The following is a 17,610-nucleotide window of genomic DNA, read 5'->3' on the forward strand; positions in this document are numbered from 1 at the left end:
TATTGTACACCTCGAGTGTTTCAGATACGGAGCACAAGGTCCAGGGAGGTGACTCTCATTCCCAGAGCCACACAGCTCAGTGGTGACACATGAGGTGGCAGCCCAGCCCTACCTCCCAGATCAGTGTTTTCCTGGAATTGCATTGTCCTCAGTGTCTTGGAAACTATGAGGGTTACTGAGGATGGCAGGAAAAAAGGGGCCTTCTAGACAAACTCCCTGTTCTGGCTCAGGCCTCAGACAGCTGTGCAAACCCCAGCCAGACTGTGCTGCTCAGAGATCCATGCGGGCAGAGCCAGGCCTGAGGGTCAGGGCAGCAGGCCAGCACATTAGTGCCGCCATGTGGCCAAATGCTAAAACACCAAGTGAGACCAGTGCTGCAGGGGTGACTTCTCGGAGCTGGACCCTAACAGGCACCTTTCACCCAGGTATCATTGGATGGTGAATCTGAAGAAGTTAGCGCATATGGAGACTCAGGCGATAAATGTGTGCCTACCATTGGCTGACCTTTATTTTGGGGTGAACCCTCAGCTCATTCATGAAAGCTGAGTGACATTAAAAAAACAAACTCAGCCCAGCTGGGCGTGGCTCAGCGGTTGAGCGTAGGCCTAGGATCCAGGAGATCAGGGTTCAATTCCCAGTCAGGGCACATGCCCGGGTTGCGGGCTCGATCCTCAGTCGGGGGCGTGCAGGAGGCAGCCAATCAATGACTCTCTCATCATTCACGTTTCTATCTCTCTCTCCCCCTCCTTTCCTCTCTCTAAAATCAATAAAGATATATTTTTTTTAAAAACACACTCAAGAATCTCCCCTTCAATTCTGTTTTCAGCAGGTACAGAATCCCAGAGTAGCCACTTCTCCCAGAGCAGCCTTGAAGCTGCTCATTCCAGCACCAAATTCCCCACTGGAACCCCCAGACTAACTTATCTCCAGGTGAGACAGGCTAGTAAGCCAGGACAAGTGAAATAGGGAAACTGAGACAGATAGTTAAACAGCAGTTTGCAGCCATCTAGAAAATCCTATCTTCCCTAAGCCAGGGATACTTAAGAGTAAATGGTTTGCACTTCTCTCCAACCAGAGGGTAAATACCTTAAACCACCCTGCTCGGGAAAACAGCAGAAATCCAATTAGTGCCATTTGCCAACCACACCCAAGGACAAAGTAAGAGAATTTTGATACATCAGCATAAAGTTGATGAATATTCTATTGATCCTTCCCTAAGATCTCCCATAAAACAGCCCAGCTTTTAAAATCCCTCAAAACAAAGGTCCTAGTGCTTACTCTGTCTCCCAGCTGCACGTCCACTCTTCCCCCCCCCCCCCACTTCTTCCCCTACAGGTATTCATCTCCTAAACTCTAAGGGACCCCAAGAGGCTTGCAACCAGGGCAGCAGTGGGCAGTGGCAGTTCATCCCAGCCAAACCCTCTGAATCTATCCCCAAAGCCCCCTTTTTTCTGACTTTTTTTTTTTAAATATGTCTTTATTGATTTCAGAGAGAGGAAGAGGGAGAGAGAGAGAGAGAAACACCAATGATGAGAGTCGTCATTGATCGGCTACCTCCTGCATGCCCCAGACTGGGGATAGAGCCTGCAACCCAGGTACATGCCCTGACAGGGAGTCAAACAGCGATCTCTTAGATCCTAGGTCAATGCTCAACCGCTGAGCCACAGCCAGCCAGGCATCTCCGACTTCTTAGTGAGCCAAAGTGGACCAGCCTAGGCTCATTTCCCCAGCCCTTTCTTATTTCATGTCCCTAGCTTTAATAAACATCCTCTAAAATTCAACTGGACTAGTGTTGTGAAACTTTTCCTGCATGGAGTCAAGAGCCCACACACTCCAGCTGCCTTACACAGATCCATTCAGGGCCAAGTTCCTTTTCCAGTAACACAGGAACAGTAGGGGCAGTGCCTTGGGCCCATGATACTTTTAAGGACCCATGAAAATGTTTTAACTTTAAGTTGTTTTAAAATGAGATATAATGATAATGAATCCAGCCTGCATTAAATTCATCTTTGTACCAACACAGTTATAAAATGTATGTATTTTAAATTTTTAATGAAGGAAGAGACCATGACAGTGTTATAGCTTAGTAAGAAGCTAAGAAAATTCCAGGATGAGTGGAATAGGAAAACTAAGACAGATAGTTACACAGCAGTTTGCAGCCACCTAGTAAATCCTATCTTCCCTAAACCAGAGACACTTAAGAGTAAATGGTTTGCACTTCTCCCCAACCAGAGGGTAAATACCTTAAATCACCCTACTCCGGGAGACAGATAACAGAAATCCAATTAGTGCCATTTGCCAACCACACCCAAGGATAGACAAAGTAAGAGAATAAATCTCATTTTGGTACATCAGCAAAAAGCTGATTAATATTCTATTGAGCCTCCGCTAAGATCTCCCCTAAATGCCCAGCCTTTAAAACCTCTGAAAACAAAGCACGTTCTTCCTCTAGGGAGCATGCCCCTACTGTTCCCTTCCCCCACAGGCACATATCTCCTAAACTCCAAGGGACCTCAGGAAACTAGCAATTAGGGGAGTAATGGGCAGCAGCAGCTCATCCTGGGCTAACCTCCTGAACCTGTCTCCAAGGCCCTCTTCTCTGACTTCCCAGTGAGTCAGGGCAGCCCAGCCTAGGCTTTCCTGTTGTTTCCTCTATGCCCTTCATTATTTAACTGTCCTAAGTATATTTTTGCTGCAGTAATAAATTCTTGCTTTCTTTTCTACACTTTTTCCTCTTGATTGCTATCTTTCCCTCAAGAAGACAAGAACTGAGGTCTCGTCATCTCCCCGGTAACATCCTCATCTCACTGGTAACAAAAGCAGAAGTGTTCTAGTGCCCAGGACAGTTATAATGTGGGCCCAAAGGCCTCATCCTTCCAGAAAGCCCTTATTAAGGTAAAACTATATTTCCAGAGCCAAGGAACACGATTAGTCATTTGTTTTTATGAAGTCAAGTGGTTCATCAGTTCTCTGAGGCAGGGTAGACAACCAAGGGACCATAGTCATGCTGTGCAACCAGGGAGGTGAAGTCATATGGAAAAGAGTGGCAGGATGAAAGATGTTTAGCCTTGAGAGAAGAAAATTCAGAGGGCTGGGCAGATGCACACTATGGGACTCTCACCACAGATGTTGTAGTAGTAAGAAGAAACTAGAAGTCAGCTGCACGAGGGTCCCTCTTCTCACACTACCTCTTCCTTAGAACGTAATCTTGAGTAAATGGTTTAACTTCAGGATCTTCTCTCATCTGAAAAACAGGGAAGATAGGAATACTTCCATGATACAGCTACTGTGACATACAACAGATGCTCAAGAAATAGAAGCTTAATAATAATAATGTTACAGACTGAATGTTTGTGTCCCCAAGGTTCCTATGTTGAATCCCTAACCCCCAATGTGGTGCATTTAGAGGTGGAGTCTTTGGATGGTAATTAGGAATAAATGAGGCCATGAGGGTGGAGCCCTGTGATGGGATTAGTCCGCTCTTGAGAAGAAGAGAGGCCAGAGCTCACTCTCGTCACCATGTTAGGACATATTGGAAAGGTGGCCATCTGCAAGTCAGGATGAAGGTCTTCATCAGAAACCAAATCAGCCAACACCTTGATCTTGGACTTCCAAGATGGGTGTCAGGGAGAGCCACCAAAGATACATAAAAACCAGGGATTCAAACCACCATCTGGGGCCACTCTTAAGTCAGGAGGAAAGGCTCAAAGAGTACATGATAATCTCCTTTTCCACACCAGCCCTCCTCAATTCTAATGTTAACTTAGGGCATCTTCTCATCATGTCCTTGTCACCATAGATTCAAAGACAAACAAGCCACTGGGAAAAGGTAATGGGAAAAAGAACGGAGAGAGACTATTACACTTTAAATCCCAGGAGGACCTGGGTCTCCGTGGGTCTGTGAGTTTAGGAACTTTCTATGGCACAGGACCTTCTTGACCATGGCCCTTTCCCTTCCTGACTCTCTTCTCTGGCATTGTCTCTCTTCAACCATCCACATTTTTTGATGCATTGCTATGCATGCCTATTGCAGATGCATTGTGTTCCCCATATTCACATGTTGAAGCCCCAACCTCCCATGTGACTGTGTTTGGAGATGGAGCCTGTTGGGGAGTGATGAAAGGTAAATGAGGACCAGGAGAGTGTCTGCAGGGTCTTGACTGTACTTTGGAAAAACAGAAAACAGATCGAAACCTGGAGCTCAAGAAGAACTCCTGCCTTTTTATAAAACACTTTTGGATAAGAGAGCATTTAAATGATGATCAAAAGATGTCATGGAATTTGCCTTCACCAGACCCTTGAACAAGCAGGACAGATAGTTCCTGGTCCCCATCAAGCATCATCAGTCATGCCCGGAGGCACAGCACCTTCCATCTCTGCTCTCCTCAAGCTGCTAACAATCATCTCTGTGCCAGCCCTACACAGCATCCTCTCTCCTGCCTCTTTCCTTCTTTGTTCCCCACAGGGAAATCAGTGCAGCATAACAGGAATTATTGAGTTTTTTGGGGGTGTCATTTTTTTTGTATGAGGATCGGAAAAGTTGAGTAGACTTTTTCCAGAGTTAGGCTGTAAAGGTTGTATTTCTCCTCAAAGTATTTCATAATGGAGAGAAGTTAGAGATAACCAGAAACAAGTAAAATGTGTAGCCTTTATTGACTTGTTGGAGACTTTTTTTAAAAAAAGTGTTACTTACTATCTATTCTTCCTTTCTTTTAAATTCTTTTTTTTTTTTTTTTTTTTTTTTTTGGTTAATCCTCACCCAAGGATATTTTTCCCATTGATTTTCAGAGAGAGCGAAAGGAAGGGAGGGAGGGAGAGAGAGAGAGAAATAAATTCAGAGAAACATCCATGAGAGAGACACATCGATTGATTGCCTTCCACAGGTGCCCCAACTAGGGCCTGGGAAGAACTTGCAACCCAGGTACGTGCCCTTGACTGGGAATCGAACCTGCTACCCTTCAGTGCGCAGGCCAATGCTCTAACCACTGAGCCACACTGACCAGGGCTATTCCTCCTTTCTTACTTAATAAGATAAAGCATATTATTTGGGATGGCAATGAGCCCAAACTAAAAAAACAAGCACTGTATGTCTCAGTCTTCTTTGCATATGTGGGAGGCCAGTGAGATAGAAACAGAAGCTATTAGGTGGAACCTCCAGAAAAAAAGGCTTATTCCCCTGGCAGACACCCCTTTGTCCCTGTTCCTTTCTTTTTTTTCCTGCCCAGAACATGGGCATGATAAATGGAGCTGTAGAGCTTCTACACTAGGGGTTGGCAAATGGCCCATGCACCAAATCTGGCCCACTATTTTTGTAAATAAAGTTTTATTGGAACACAGGCAGACTCATTCATTTGTCTGTGGCTGAGTAGAGTAGTTGTGACAGAAACCGTATGTCCTCCCAAACTGAAAATATTTATTATCTGGCCCTTTACAGAAAAATTTGTCAACCTCTGCTCTAAACCACAGGTAGTAACTGCCTACCCCCAGAATTATTATGTTAAAATAAGCAATCTTACGTGTAAGACACAAAGTCAGATTTCTGTCTAATTCATATAATAATCCTTACACTTCAGTCACTTAGAGTTACACAACTATGGGAGCAGGCCCTGATCCAACAAGACTGGAGTTCTTATAAGAAGAGGGAGACACCAGAGACGAGCTCAGAGTGGTAAGACTATGTGAAGACACAGGGAGAGGGCAGCCAATTGCAAGCCAAGGAGAGAAGCCCAGTGACATCTTGATCTCAGACTTCCAGCCTCCAGAGCTGTGAGTAAACAAACATCTGTTATTTAAGTCACCCAATCTGTGGTATCTTGTTATGGCAGCCTGAGCCAACTGAGGCAGCATATAAATACACCACAGGTGCTTTGGGGTAAGTGTCCCAGAGAGGCAAACATAATATAGCAAATAGCTTAGCTCCAAGGCCAGGAGGACAAGGACATGCTAGCCCACCTGCTTCCATTTAGATGGTGAGCTGTGTCTGGCATGTTCCGTAAGTTTAGGCTGGCACATCCCATCCCCCGGTTTTCCTTGATTGATGTTCTATTTGAGAAGCTGGCATAGACTTGGGAGATGCCTGTTCACTTGCTCTAATCTCTTCTCTCAGGTTTAAATTAAACCGCCCTCTTCTCTTGTGAGGGAGAGCACACTGGTAAGGCACAGTTTGGGGCTTTCTTTGCTCACGGATGCTGCCATGCCTGAACCGTCCAAGATGAAGCGTGTTGGACTTTCAGTGTCTGTCTTCCTTTAATGCTTGATTTCCTGAGATTATGTTATTTTGGAAAATAGTGTTTCTTAGCCTCAACTGAGCTCAGATGGAGACTATTTCTGTAGCCTGTCTCCTTTCTCCATGTGTTGGCATTTGGCCATATCAGAGAAAGCTCGGGCTCTGCTCTGCCCATTGGCCTGGTCCTCTCGCACACCCAGTGTCCTGTGGGGCCAGAACTAAGTGTTAGGTTAGGAATAGGGCATCTGTGTTTTACCCCAAATGGAAGATAACAACAAGAACACAAAATCTGGCTCAGAAACACAAATGTTTCTTGGCCCTCGTGGTGGGAAGATCCTTCTCCTTCCTTCCATGTGATGTGTGCATCAGGCACCAAGGAGGCTGGTCCAGACCTTAGATTGGGTGGATCTTCTCAGGCCACCATAACTGAGGGAAGTTCTAGAAGTAGGTTGTGCTTGCACACTTTGATACACATGCCATTCTGTCTGACGTGGGGACTGTGGCAGACTTGGGCTAGCTATTACCTGTATTTGTGTTCTTATCTCCCTGCCACACAGCTCCATATTCTCAGCATCCCTCCTTCTAGGTGGATCCTACCCTCTGCAGTAAGCTATAAGTGGCAGTGATGTGTGTCACCTTCAGGTTGAGGCAGGTGAGAGGGGTGTCTCCTCCACATAGTTTTTTCCCCTGTCTGTGGACCAGAAGATTCAGAGGAGAATTCCAAGGTCCCAGATGGTGGTGAACACTGGGTCCCTGATGGCCACAAGGACCAGAGCAAACCCCCCAACTCTACCCATCAACTCTTGTTCCATGTATCATGAAGGATAAACTCTTGTATGAAGTTCCTGGGATTTGGGGCTATTTGTTACTGCAGCTGGCCTCTCCTGACTAATACAAAGACTTAAGAATGAAGCATTGGACGGGGTCCAAACTGAAGTCTCAATCTTTCAGGAAGGAGAGTCTCATTCCTTCTACCCTGAGCAACCCCACTCACAAGGGGACTGCACTGGGCTCCAGAGTTTTTACAGGAGAGAGTAAAAAACTGGGCTGAGCTGAATGCATCCCCATCTTAGGATGGGCTCTGGATGTTCTACTTGTGGTGTTACTCAAGACCAAATAATCCACACATTAGGAGGTGTACCCCAGGCACACTATTGGGCTTTTCTTGTCAGGAGCTTAAGATCAACCAGACCTCTGTGAGTGAACATGAGATTCCCCTGAAGATGGTGGCCATTCTCACTAGTTGTCCTGGGAAGACAGCAAGAGGCATATTCTGGGTGGGACACGAGGACTTGGAAAGTGGCCTTTGATGGGAACAAAGGAACAGTTCCTCTTCTCTCTTTAGTTGGGGCTCTATCCAGATGACAGGCTGAAAAGTGGAGATACCAAGAAAGTGGGGGCAGGGGTGAGGTGGGGAGGAGTCTACCACCAAGAGACAGACTGGGAGAGAGACAGATAGACGTCTGCTCTTCCATTATCACCAAACTTGCAGTAGGTTCTAGTTGATGTTTCTGCTTGGTCTCTCTTGGGCTGGGAGGCATTAAGGGGAGAGGAATGTCGTATTCTTAGGAGCAAAGAAGACTGGGGAGCAGGATCTCTACCTCCAAGTCCAGAAAGAGAGTGACCCTAGGGGTCGGTGGTGGTCCCCAGCAAACAATGACCTTCAAAGAGTCACAGGCAGCACAAAGTGACATGATGACAAGGCCAGACTGCAATGATCTGAGAATTTTCCCCCATGCCAGCACCCATATGCCAGGCTCTGGAGAAACACAGAAATTGCAGGGCCACTTTTAGGGGAGAGCTAACTTCCCAAAGTAAAGCTTGCAGGAGCTCTCTTAGTGTCCTTAGTTGGGTTTCTTAGAAGTAGAGAGACTGTTTCCTACTTGGCAACAGAGAACAAAGGACACCCTCTACCTATTGGATACCAGCAAGGACTATGATCCTGAGCCCCAGTGGGAACGAGGAATTCCTTACTCTGAGAACCTCAGCTCCATTGATGCTGAGCAGAAAGTTAAACAGTTAGCCCACAGGTAGGATCAAGGCCCCAGTTCTCACTTCCACAAGGTCTGAAGTCTGCAAGCCATCTTAACAGTTTTGACTTGGCCACTATACTGCTTTTGTCTTCCAGCTCCAAGCAACAGGGTCAAATGCCTGTCCCTTCAAGATTTTAAATGCTGACCATAGGAGGGACTGTGTCTTGTAAAGAGGTTTGTACTGCTCCCCTCTGTCCCAGCTCAGGAGACTGCAGGGTGTCAGGCTAGTCACAGCAGCTCTAGGATTAAAAGGGAAAATTCTGATTCTCTCCCCAGCTATAAGTCTGCCTAGAGGAAACTTCAGGTACCAAAGAGTAGCTGCTGGGAGGCCCAAGTTCCCTCTCTACCTTCATGTCAAAATGACTTTCACAGGTAGAATCAGCAGGGAATGAGGAACTTAGGGCTCCCCAGTCAGGAGACAGTTTGTATCTGTAGAATGGGAGAGCTGCAGCTGGAACCAGGGTCCTAGGCTGAGGAAGGGGTGGCCACTGGTCAAGCAGCTCTATCTCTTGACTCCCCCTTATTTTGTGGGTTTTGTTTTTTATGGCATCATCATTTTCCCAGACACCTGAATCCATGAGACCACCACCACCCAGATATGATCCACATAGTCACTTAATCCAGTCAGTTTTACCTGAGTTGGCAGACACAGCCTTCTTCACTTTCTCCCTTGCTGCCATCTCTCATCACCTCCCCTCTACTCCTAAAAGAACCTCTAACCCACCTCATGCCTCCAGTCTCTGCTTGTCTTCCTGTTTGCAAAACACACGTGTTTCTGCTCCTTTCCTTTCCTGAGTAAAATCCTTCATACAGTCCCCTCCATCTCCAAGACAGAATTCCCCTGCCTCCTTCCCCCAGCACTCAGGGCTTGCCTTCCTTTCCATCATATTTGCGGATTCAGCACCTCACATGTCCTGTGCCACAGTAGGTGGTCTTTTTCTTTCTTCTCCCTTTGTGGGGCCACTGTGGACCCCCAATACCTATTTCAATTCAATGATTAGTCTAAACAAATCTCCATAACTTCTTTGCCAGTGACTGCTTCAGGAATGGACATTAATACAAATCTTCTCAATGTCTGCTGAGTGGTGGGTGGGGGAATCATAAAAAGATGAGGAACGTGCCCTGGCCAGGTGCCTCAGATTGTTGGAGTGTCCTGCCGTACACTAAAAGGTTGTGGTTTCGATTTCATTTCCAGTCGGGGCACACACCTGGGTTGTGGGTTCGATCCCCGGTCGGGGTGAGGTAAGTACAGGAGGCAACCGATTGATATTTCTCTCCCACATCAATGTTTCCCTCTCTCTCTTTCCCTTCTTCTCTTTCTAAAAAAATTAATGAAAACACATCCTCTAGTGAGGATTAAGAAACAAACAAACAAAAAGATGAGGAACGTCTGCTGGGAAGATTTAGGGAGTTTCCCCACCCTACAAGGAACCACAGAAAAGAGATGATCTCACATCTTCCTCTGGACATTGTCCATTAGGGTGTGAAGCTGGCATCACAGCAGAGCTTTCTCCTCCCTGGAGTATGCAGTCAGCTTGGGACGCAAAGCAGACCTGGAGAAAGGGCCATGTGCTTGATGACATCCTGGTGCCATTGACTCAGGCCATCCTGGAGCCTGCCCCACAGCTAAGTCTCTGTTCTTCGAGAGAATACATTCCTCTTAGAGTCCACGGGTTTCTTTGCAGTCCAGTACACCCTAAATCATGGGTGGGGAACCTTTTTCTGCCAAGGGCCATTTGGATATTTATAACATCATCCAAGGGCCATACAAAATTATCAACTTAAAAATTAGCCTGCTATATTTGGTCAAACATTTAATTAACTCACCCCTAATGTGATGGCTGGAACTGCTTCTCTTTGGTGAGGCTTTGGCAGGGCCAGATCAAAGGATTTCGAGGGCTGTATACAGCCCACAGGCCAGACGTTCCCCATCCCTGCTAAATGACAGCACCTAAGCATTCTTATTCCCCACCTTTGTTTGCCTGCTCTTTCCCTGTGCTTATAAAGCCCACACCCTTCTCTCTATCTTTTCTCTCCCTCTCCCCTATTTAAATCTTATCCAGGTTTCTAAGTTCAACTCAATATTACCTACTCCATGAAGCATCTCCAGATACACACACTAAAAAAACAAAAAAGAATTCTGAAGCACCTTTTTCCTCTTAGCAGGCATTCACTCTGTTCTGGCTTTTATTGAGATTGGTGTTGATATTATTTACACATCTTTTATTCCCTCCTAAATGAGAAGGTCCTAGAGGGGAGCTTTGCATTCCCCTTTCCAGTACCCAGTTCAGAACCATGTATTGGAAATTCAATCACAGATGAGTGATAGATGAGATAGATAGATAGATAGATAGATAGATAGATGATAGATAGATAGATAGATGATAGATAGATAGATAGATAGATAGATAGATGATAGATAGATAGATAGATAGATAGATAGATAGATAGATAGATAGATAGATAGATAGATAGATAATACTAACAACTATTATTTCTGACCTTGTAGGGGATGCTATTGAAGCCATGTTAAAAAAAAAAAAAAAAAAAGTCCTGTTTGCACTGGCAGGGGTGGGTGCCTCCTCTGGCAGTATCTTTCTGAGCACCATCAGAAACAATGCTGTCCTCAGTGTCCACCTGGGAACATGCCACAAGCCCAGGTAAGCATCCTGATTTCCTAAGGGAACCAGATGCTGCAGTTTAGGTAAAAGGACCTCCTGAGGAAATAGGGTTGAGCCAAGGCCTCAGCCTGGCGAGTTCCCAAAAGGGAGTGCCACTGTCCCCATCCTGCCATGAATTTGGATGTAATCACTTCCCAAGTTACATTTTCACTTACTGCTCAGTGTTCCAGTGAGGAAAGATGCTAGCAACTGCTCTCCTTCCCCTCATGAAGCTGCCCAGGGAACACACTTGACAAAGGGCCTTAATTCGCTTAGAAATACAGTGGGCCCTCTCTACCTGTGGGTTCCATTTATGCCAATTCAACCGACCTTGGATCACAAATAGTCCAAAAAAAGCTATGTTGTTGCTGATGTGTACTATGTAGTTAGGCCTATAATGGTTGTGTCTGTAGTGAATATGTACAGACTTTTTCTCTTGTTATTATTTACTAAACAATACAATATAACAACCATTTACATAGTAGAGATGATTTAAAGCATACAGGAGAGCCCTGTCTGGGTAGCTCAGTTGGTTAGAGCATTGTCCTCATATGCCAAGGTTGGGGGTTCAATCCCCGGTCAGGGCACATACAAGCATCAACCAATGAATGCATTAAAAAATAGAACAACAAATTGATGTTTCTCTCTCTCTCTCTCTCTCCCTCTCTCTCTCTCTCCCTGCTTTCCTCTCTCAAATCAATTTAAAAAATTAAAATAAAATAATAAAGTATACGAGAGGATATGTGTAGGTTATATGCAAACACTCTACATCATTTTATATAAGGAACTTGAGCATCCTCAGAATTTGGTATCTGCAGGGGTCCTGAAACCAATCCCCTGTAGATACCAAGGGATTACCATATAAAAAACACAAAAGAAAACACAATCAATGGTGGCATGTCCATATTCACTCACTGATAAAATAGAGATTTCTGTGCTGCCTTTGGATCTCTTCTGTTCATCAATCATTTCCTTCAGTGGTCAGAACATCCTGTGGAAAATAATAATTCACACCTGGTCTGAGGTAATCAGCAGTCTGTTGGCACAAACTACATACAGTTATGGTGTTCAGTTCAGATGCTTGGCTGCAGCTGGGAGTCTAAACAAATGGTGGCAGAAAGAAAGACACAATTGTATTCTTGTAGCCAAGATCAGCAAAGCACATTTCCAGTCTTAGAGGCCTGTGAGAAGCTTGGAGCAGGTTCCACAATGGGAAATAGTCTGTTGTGTCCAGCATCTCTAGTCAGCATGTCTCCCTAAAATACTAGACTTGAAGGACATTTCCTTAAACTGGGGCTAGAAATGAAAATGAGAGAGCCTGGTAAAGAGGAAATTGCAGCAGTCAAGAGCAGTGGTCTTCAAAGTGTGGCTCTTCCCTACACACCACTGGCAGCAACAGTAGGAACTTACTAGAAGTGCAGATTCTCAGGACCCATCCCAGACCTACTGAATCAGACATTGTGTTTTGTTCTAATCTTCACCCAAGGATGTGTTTTCATTGATTTTTTTTTTTTTAATATATCTTTATTGATTTCAGAGAGAGGAAAGGAGAGGGGGAGAGAGAGAGAAACATCAATGATGAGAGAGTCATTGATCGGCTGCAGCCCACAACCTGGGCATGTGCCCTGACTGGGAATCGAACCTCCATCGCCTGGATCCTAGGTCGACACTCAACCGCTAAGCCACGCCCGGCCGGGCTGATTTTTAAAGAGAGAGAAAAGGGGAGAGGGAGAGAGAGAGAGAGAGAGAGAGAAACACTGATGTGAGAAACATCAATTGGTTGCCTCCCATATGAGCCCCAACCCAGGATTGAACAACCAGCCTAGGTATGTGTCCTGACCGGGAATTGAACTCACAATCTTTTGTTGTACAGGATGACACTCCAACTGAGCCACCAGGCCAGGGCAAGCACTACGTTTTAACAAGGCCCCCAGGTGACTGACTCTGAAACATGTTGAAAGTTTGAGAAGCACTGGAGTAGAAGATTAAGAAAGTTCCATGACCACCTTCATCCCCTCCCTGATAAATCAAGGAGCAGGATTTGATATTTCGGGTCCATCTGATCCTGAGCCATGGAAATCCTAGCCTACCTGCTCTCCTGCATTACTCCCTGACAAAATACACTGCTTAGTAGGTGGTAGACTATATTACATAGTTTAATAAATGCCAAATTTTAAACAACATTCTTGCTTGGCAAATGATGGGTCCTAGGTTCATGTTCAGTGGGCACCATGTTGAATGATGACAACCAGATTTGTAAAATGCTCCTTTCTTCTGTTAGTCAGAGTTTTCCAGGGAAACAAGAAAAATAGGGTGAGGTGGAAAGAAAGAGATAGAGAGAGAGAAAGATTATAAGTGGCTCACACGATTATGGAGGCTGAGAAGTCCCACAGACTACCGTCTGCAAGCTGGAGGTCAAAGAAGCTGGTGGTGCAGTCCAGTCCAAACCTGAAAGTCTGAGAACCAGGGAATCCAATGGTTTAAGTCCCAGTCTGAGGACAGGAGAAGGTAGATGTACCAGCTCAGCAGTCAGGCAGAGAGAGCTAATACACCCTTCCTCCACCTCTTTATTCTATTCAGGCTCCACAGGTTGAGTGAAGCCCACTTACTTTGGGGAGGGCGATCTGCTTTACTGAGTCTACCAGGTCAAATGCTAATCTCTTACAAAATCACCCTCACAGACACCCCCGTGATAATGTTTTACTAGCTACCTAGGCATCCCTTGGCCCAGTTAAATTGACACAAAATTAACCATCACACTTCTCACAGAGCCCCTTTCTCCTGACCCAGCCTGAGGCATCCTGCCCCTGACTGTTGCTCCAGATAGTAACTAAACTATGCTGGACCAAATTTCCAACACCTCTTTAATCCCTAAATCATTTCCTTCTCATCCAACCTTTGTTCAATAGTTCAAGAAACTTATTTTCCACTCTCATTCATTTTATCTCTCACTCTCTTTCCAATTCTTGGTCCCAAACTGGCCTTTCTGGTGACACACAGTAGTCCTGGGAGCACACCTGTGCTAAGGAGAAGGAACCGAACCACTTCTACTTTGAAGTCACATTAGAGGAACAACCCATGTTACAAATTTCTAAAAACCTTCCAAGTACCAAGATGCGTTTGGCATCTTGACAAAGGTTTCTACCTGTCTCTTCAACCTCCTCCTGCTTTTTCTCATATTCAACATAAATCAAAAGGCGATATTTGGAATAGTATTTTGCTTTGTTTAGTCTCATGTAGATTTGGTCATGTTCCTTCACCATCCAGCCTCTGGGCTCCATGTATGTCTTTGTGGGAGATGGCTGCTCACTCGAGTGGTCTTCCTGGCATCCTGAGCAGAGCCATCATGTATGCAGTTAGCTGGCTGCCATCTTCCAGGTTTTATTCCTCTGTGACTTGGGCAGACCCTCACTAACCATCACAGTCAATCAATTAAATGTTTCTGGAATGCAAAGTAAAATGCTGTTGTAGGCTGGGCTGGCAACTTGTAATATTTGCCATGAAGAAACATGTTTAAATAAGAACAAAAGGCCCTGTCTTAGGTCACAGTCTCCTTGTTTTTAGAAATGTCATTCAGCTTCATCAAGTTTTGGCAATTGTGCTACCCTGTTTTAGGGCCACTAGGTCAGATGATCTGGGGCAGGCCTCATAGCATTTCAGGTCCAGCTACCTGGGCCTGGCAGTTGCAGACGTGGGGATTTGGGTTGAAGTCATCAACTTCAGATAACATTGCTCTAATCAGTGCCATATTTATCCAAAACTGCACCCTACCACCAGCCTGTTCTGAGTGGAAAGTTCCCATCCCTACAGACTGGTATTCCTTTGGTGATGCCACAAAAGGCAGTAGGTAGACTTTGTAAGCCCGACAACATGGCCCAGTACCCCACCCCCCTTTTGCTCTCCAGCACTCTCTCTTCCCTTCCCTTCCCTTCCTCAGTGCTTCCATCCTCCATCCTTTGCTACCCTTCTTATCTCATTTCCAATTGGCTATTATATGGAACTAAATCATATTTTTGCTATATTTCTTGAATAAAATTGTATGCTCTTTGCTTTTTTATAGGAAGCAAGGGACCCCTCTGATTCCCCAAAAGAAAAGAAAAACTAATGCTTGACCCTTCAACGGTGGCTTGTGATACATTTTTTTTCATGGCTCCTTTCATTTCAAATTTGTAAAATCACCCACAAGTATTCCACAAGATTCCCACAGGCTGTAGGCAATATCCACATGCTACTTGCTATGGAAACTAGAAGTATAAGAAGAGGTTACAATAAACTCTTTACACTTGTAAAATGGGCTTAAACATCATTCTCTTATTTCTGTGCTTGAGAGAAAAGGGATGAAACAAACAAGAAGCTGCATCTATGAGTTTTGTATCTTCACACACTCCAGAGAAAGTGCTGTCAATAATCCATGTCCTTATGTTAACAGCAAACTGGTACCAAATTGTTAGACCTCAGTCCTTGAGTTCTGGCTAAGAAAGAATTCAGAGCTAAGACTCAAATACAAGTGAAAGTTTATTTAGAAAGTCACAGAGGAAGAAGTAAGACATAGAACGGAGATAGCTGGGCTGGGTGGACTCAGGAAACAAGTTATAGAGGTGAAAGAAGGGCCCTTGGAACTTAGGAGGAATGCAAAGAAAATGCGCCTGAAGGAAGGAGAGGGGGAAAGGTGCAGGCATGCTCAGCTTGAGAGAGAGCACGTGCTGGGTCCTTCATCTTAAGGGGTTTTATCTGGTTTCTAAAGGTGGGGGTTTTAGGGGAGGTCTCAGGGGAGGGTCTCAATAGAATATTCATCAGCTTTCCAGGTGTGTCCTCTCAGGGACATGGTCTCCACTGACTGGCCAGTGCCAGGGCAGGGGGTAATTAGTCATCATCATGTTGGCCATCATGTTGCCCTGCCTGGCCTTGCTTTTTCTGGCCTGGAGGTGAAACAAAACTGAGGTCTAGATGTTATCTCTAGTTTGACCAAAACTCTGTCTTTCTGGTCAACAAACCCAAGGCTTTGTTTTTAAGAGTATTTGATTTAGGTCAGAACCTCATTGTCCTGAGGGCTTAAGGCTTAAGGAAGTGGTTATGCAAGGGCTGGTATGGGAGTCCTATGAGGCTATTCTCTGGCCCCCTTATTTCTCCTCTAAGGGAGTCTACCACATGGCTAGCGACATGCTGGGGAGGGTCTGAACCACATGACCAGTGATATGCCAGAGGAGGAAGGGTCACACTGGAGGGGGAGATTCCAGCCTACAATACTTGCCCTCCTAATTTTGTCTATTGCTAGGCACCTGGGGCTTTTCTCCATGATGACCTTCTGTACCTGGCCTATCATTTCTACTCTGATCATGTCTGTCAAACTGCCTACTATATCACTTACAAAGCTTTGTAAACTACATAGCACCATAAATATAAAAATACGGTGTTTTTTTTTTAATGCAATTGAATTTATTATCCCAAGATTTGAGAAAGAGAGTCAAGGTCATCTCTCTGTTCCACTCTCCCAAGAACAGAGTTAACTCTTCTTTCCTGTTTGTTGCTACGTTTCTAGATACAGCACTTGTTCTTGTGTCTGCTTCCTGAGAAACCGTGAGGGCCTTCAAAGCCAAGACTTGTGTTTATGGGATTTTTTGTCTTGTTTCATTTTGTTTTATTTTCTTTTTGTATCCTTAGTGCCCAGCAGAAAACCTAAAATAGAATAGCTGCTTTAAAAAAGGAAGAAGAAGAAAGGATGGATGGATGGATGGATGGATGGATGGATGGATGGATGGATGGGTGGGTGGGTGGGTGGGTGGGTGGGTGGATGGATGGGTGGAAAAAGGGGCCCAAGAAATGAGTGGTTAGAATAACTACTTTAAAAAAATAGGAACGCAGCCACCCGGCGGGCATCCCGGAGGCGGCAGCGCAGGGAGAACCCCGGAGGCCTCCATGGCAGACAGCGGCCCCGCGGGGGGCGCGGCGTTGGCGGCCCGGCCCCGGGCGGGAGGTGGTGGGCCAGGGCCCCGCGCCTGCTCTCAGAGCCCCGCTGGTGCTGCAGGCGAGGGCCAGGTCAGCGCGGACGAGGACAGCCCAGCGAGGCGCCGAGGGAAGGTCACGGTCAAGTACGACAGCAGGGAGTTAGGGAAGCGCCTCAACCTGGAAGAATGGATCCTGGAGCAGCTCGCTCGCCTCTGCGACTGCCAGGAAGAGGAGATCCTGGGGCTGGAGATCGAAGTGGACGAACTCCTGGACATGGAGAGTGATGAAACCCGGCCTGCCAGGGTCAAGGGGCTGCTGGTTGACTGTTACTAACCCACTGCGGCCTTCATCTCTGGCCTGCTGGACAAGATCCGGGGCACGCAGAAGCTGAGCACACCCCAGAAGAAGTAAGGGTCCTCAACCCAGGTGAAGGGTGGCTCCCACAGGACAGTGGCTGCCCCCTGACCTCCTAGCAACAGCAATACCAAGGGGCCCTGCGGCCAGGCCTGGTGCCATGAGCAGGGCTCCCCGTGCCCCTCACTTAGGGGCTTTTCCCTGCCCCCTGCTTTCCATTTTGGGTTGTTTTTTTATTATTATTATTATATTAAACTGATGGGACTTTTAAAAATAAATAAATTAATTAATTAATTAATTAAATAAAATTTTAAAATAGGAAAAAGAAGAAAGAAAGGCCCAGCCAGGCGTGGCTCAGCGGTTGAGCATCAACCTAGGATCCAGGAGATCG

The 17,610-nt window shown here is 45.7% G+C and overlaps 1 pseudogene across 1 annotated transcript; it reads left to right on the plus strand.

The window, feature by feature from the left end:
- Window positions 1–16,835: 16,835 nt before the first annotated feature.
- LOC308563430 (protein phosphatase 1 regulatory subunit 14B pseudogene) lies at window positions 16,836–17,409 on the plus strand (annotated as a pseudogene). Its single transcript has one exon. The product of its transcript is annotated as a protein phosphatase 1 regulatory subunit 14B pseudogene (transcript).
- The last annotated feature ends 201 nt before the right edge of the window (window positions 17,410–17,610 follow it).

Source organism: Miniopterus schreibersii (assembly GCF_964146895.1).
Source record: "Miniopterus schreibersii genome assembly, chromosome: 1".
Taxonomy (NCBI): domain Eukaryota; kingdom Metazoa; phylum Chordata; class Mammalia; order Chiroptera; family Miniopteridae; genus Miniopterus; species Miniopterus schreibersii.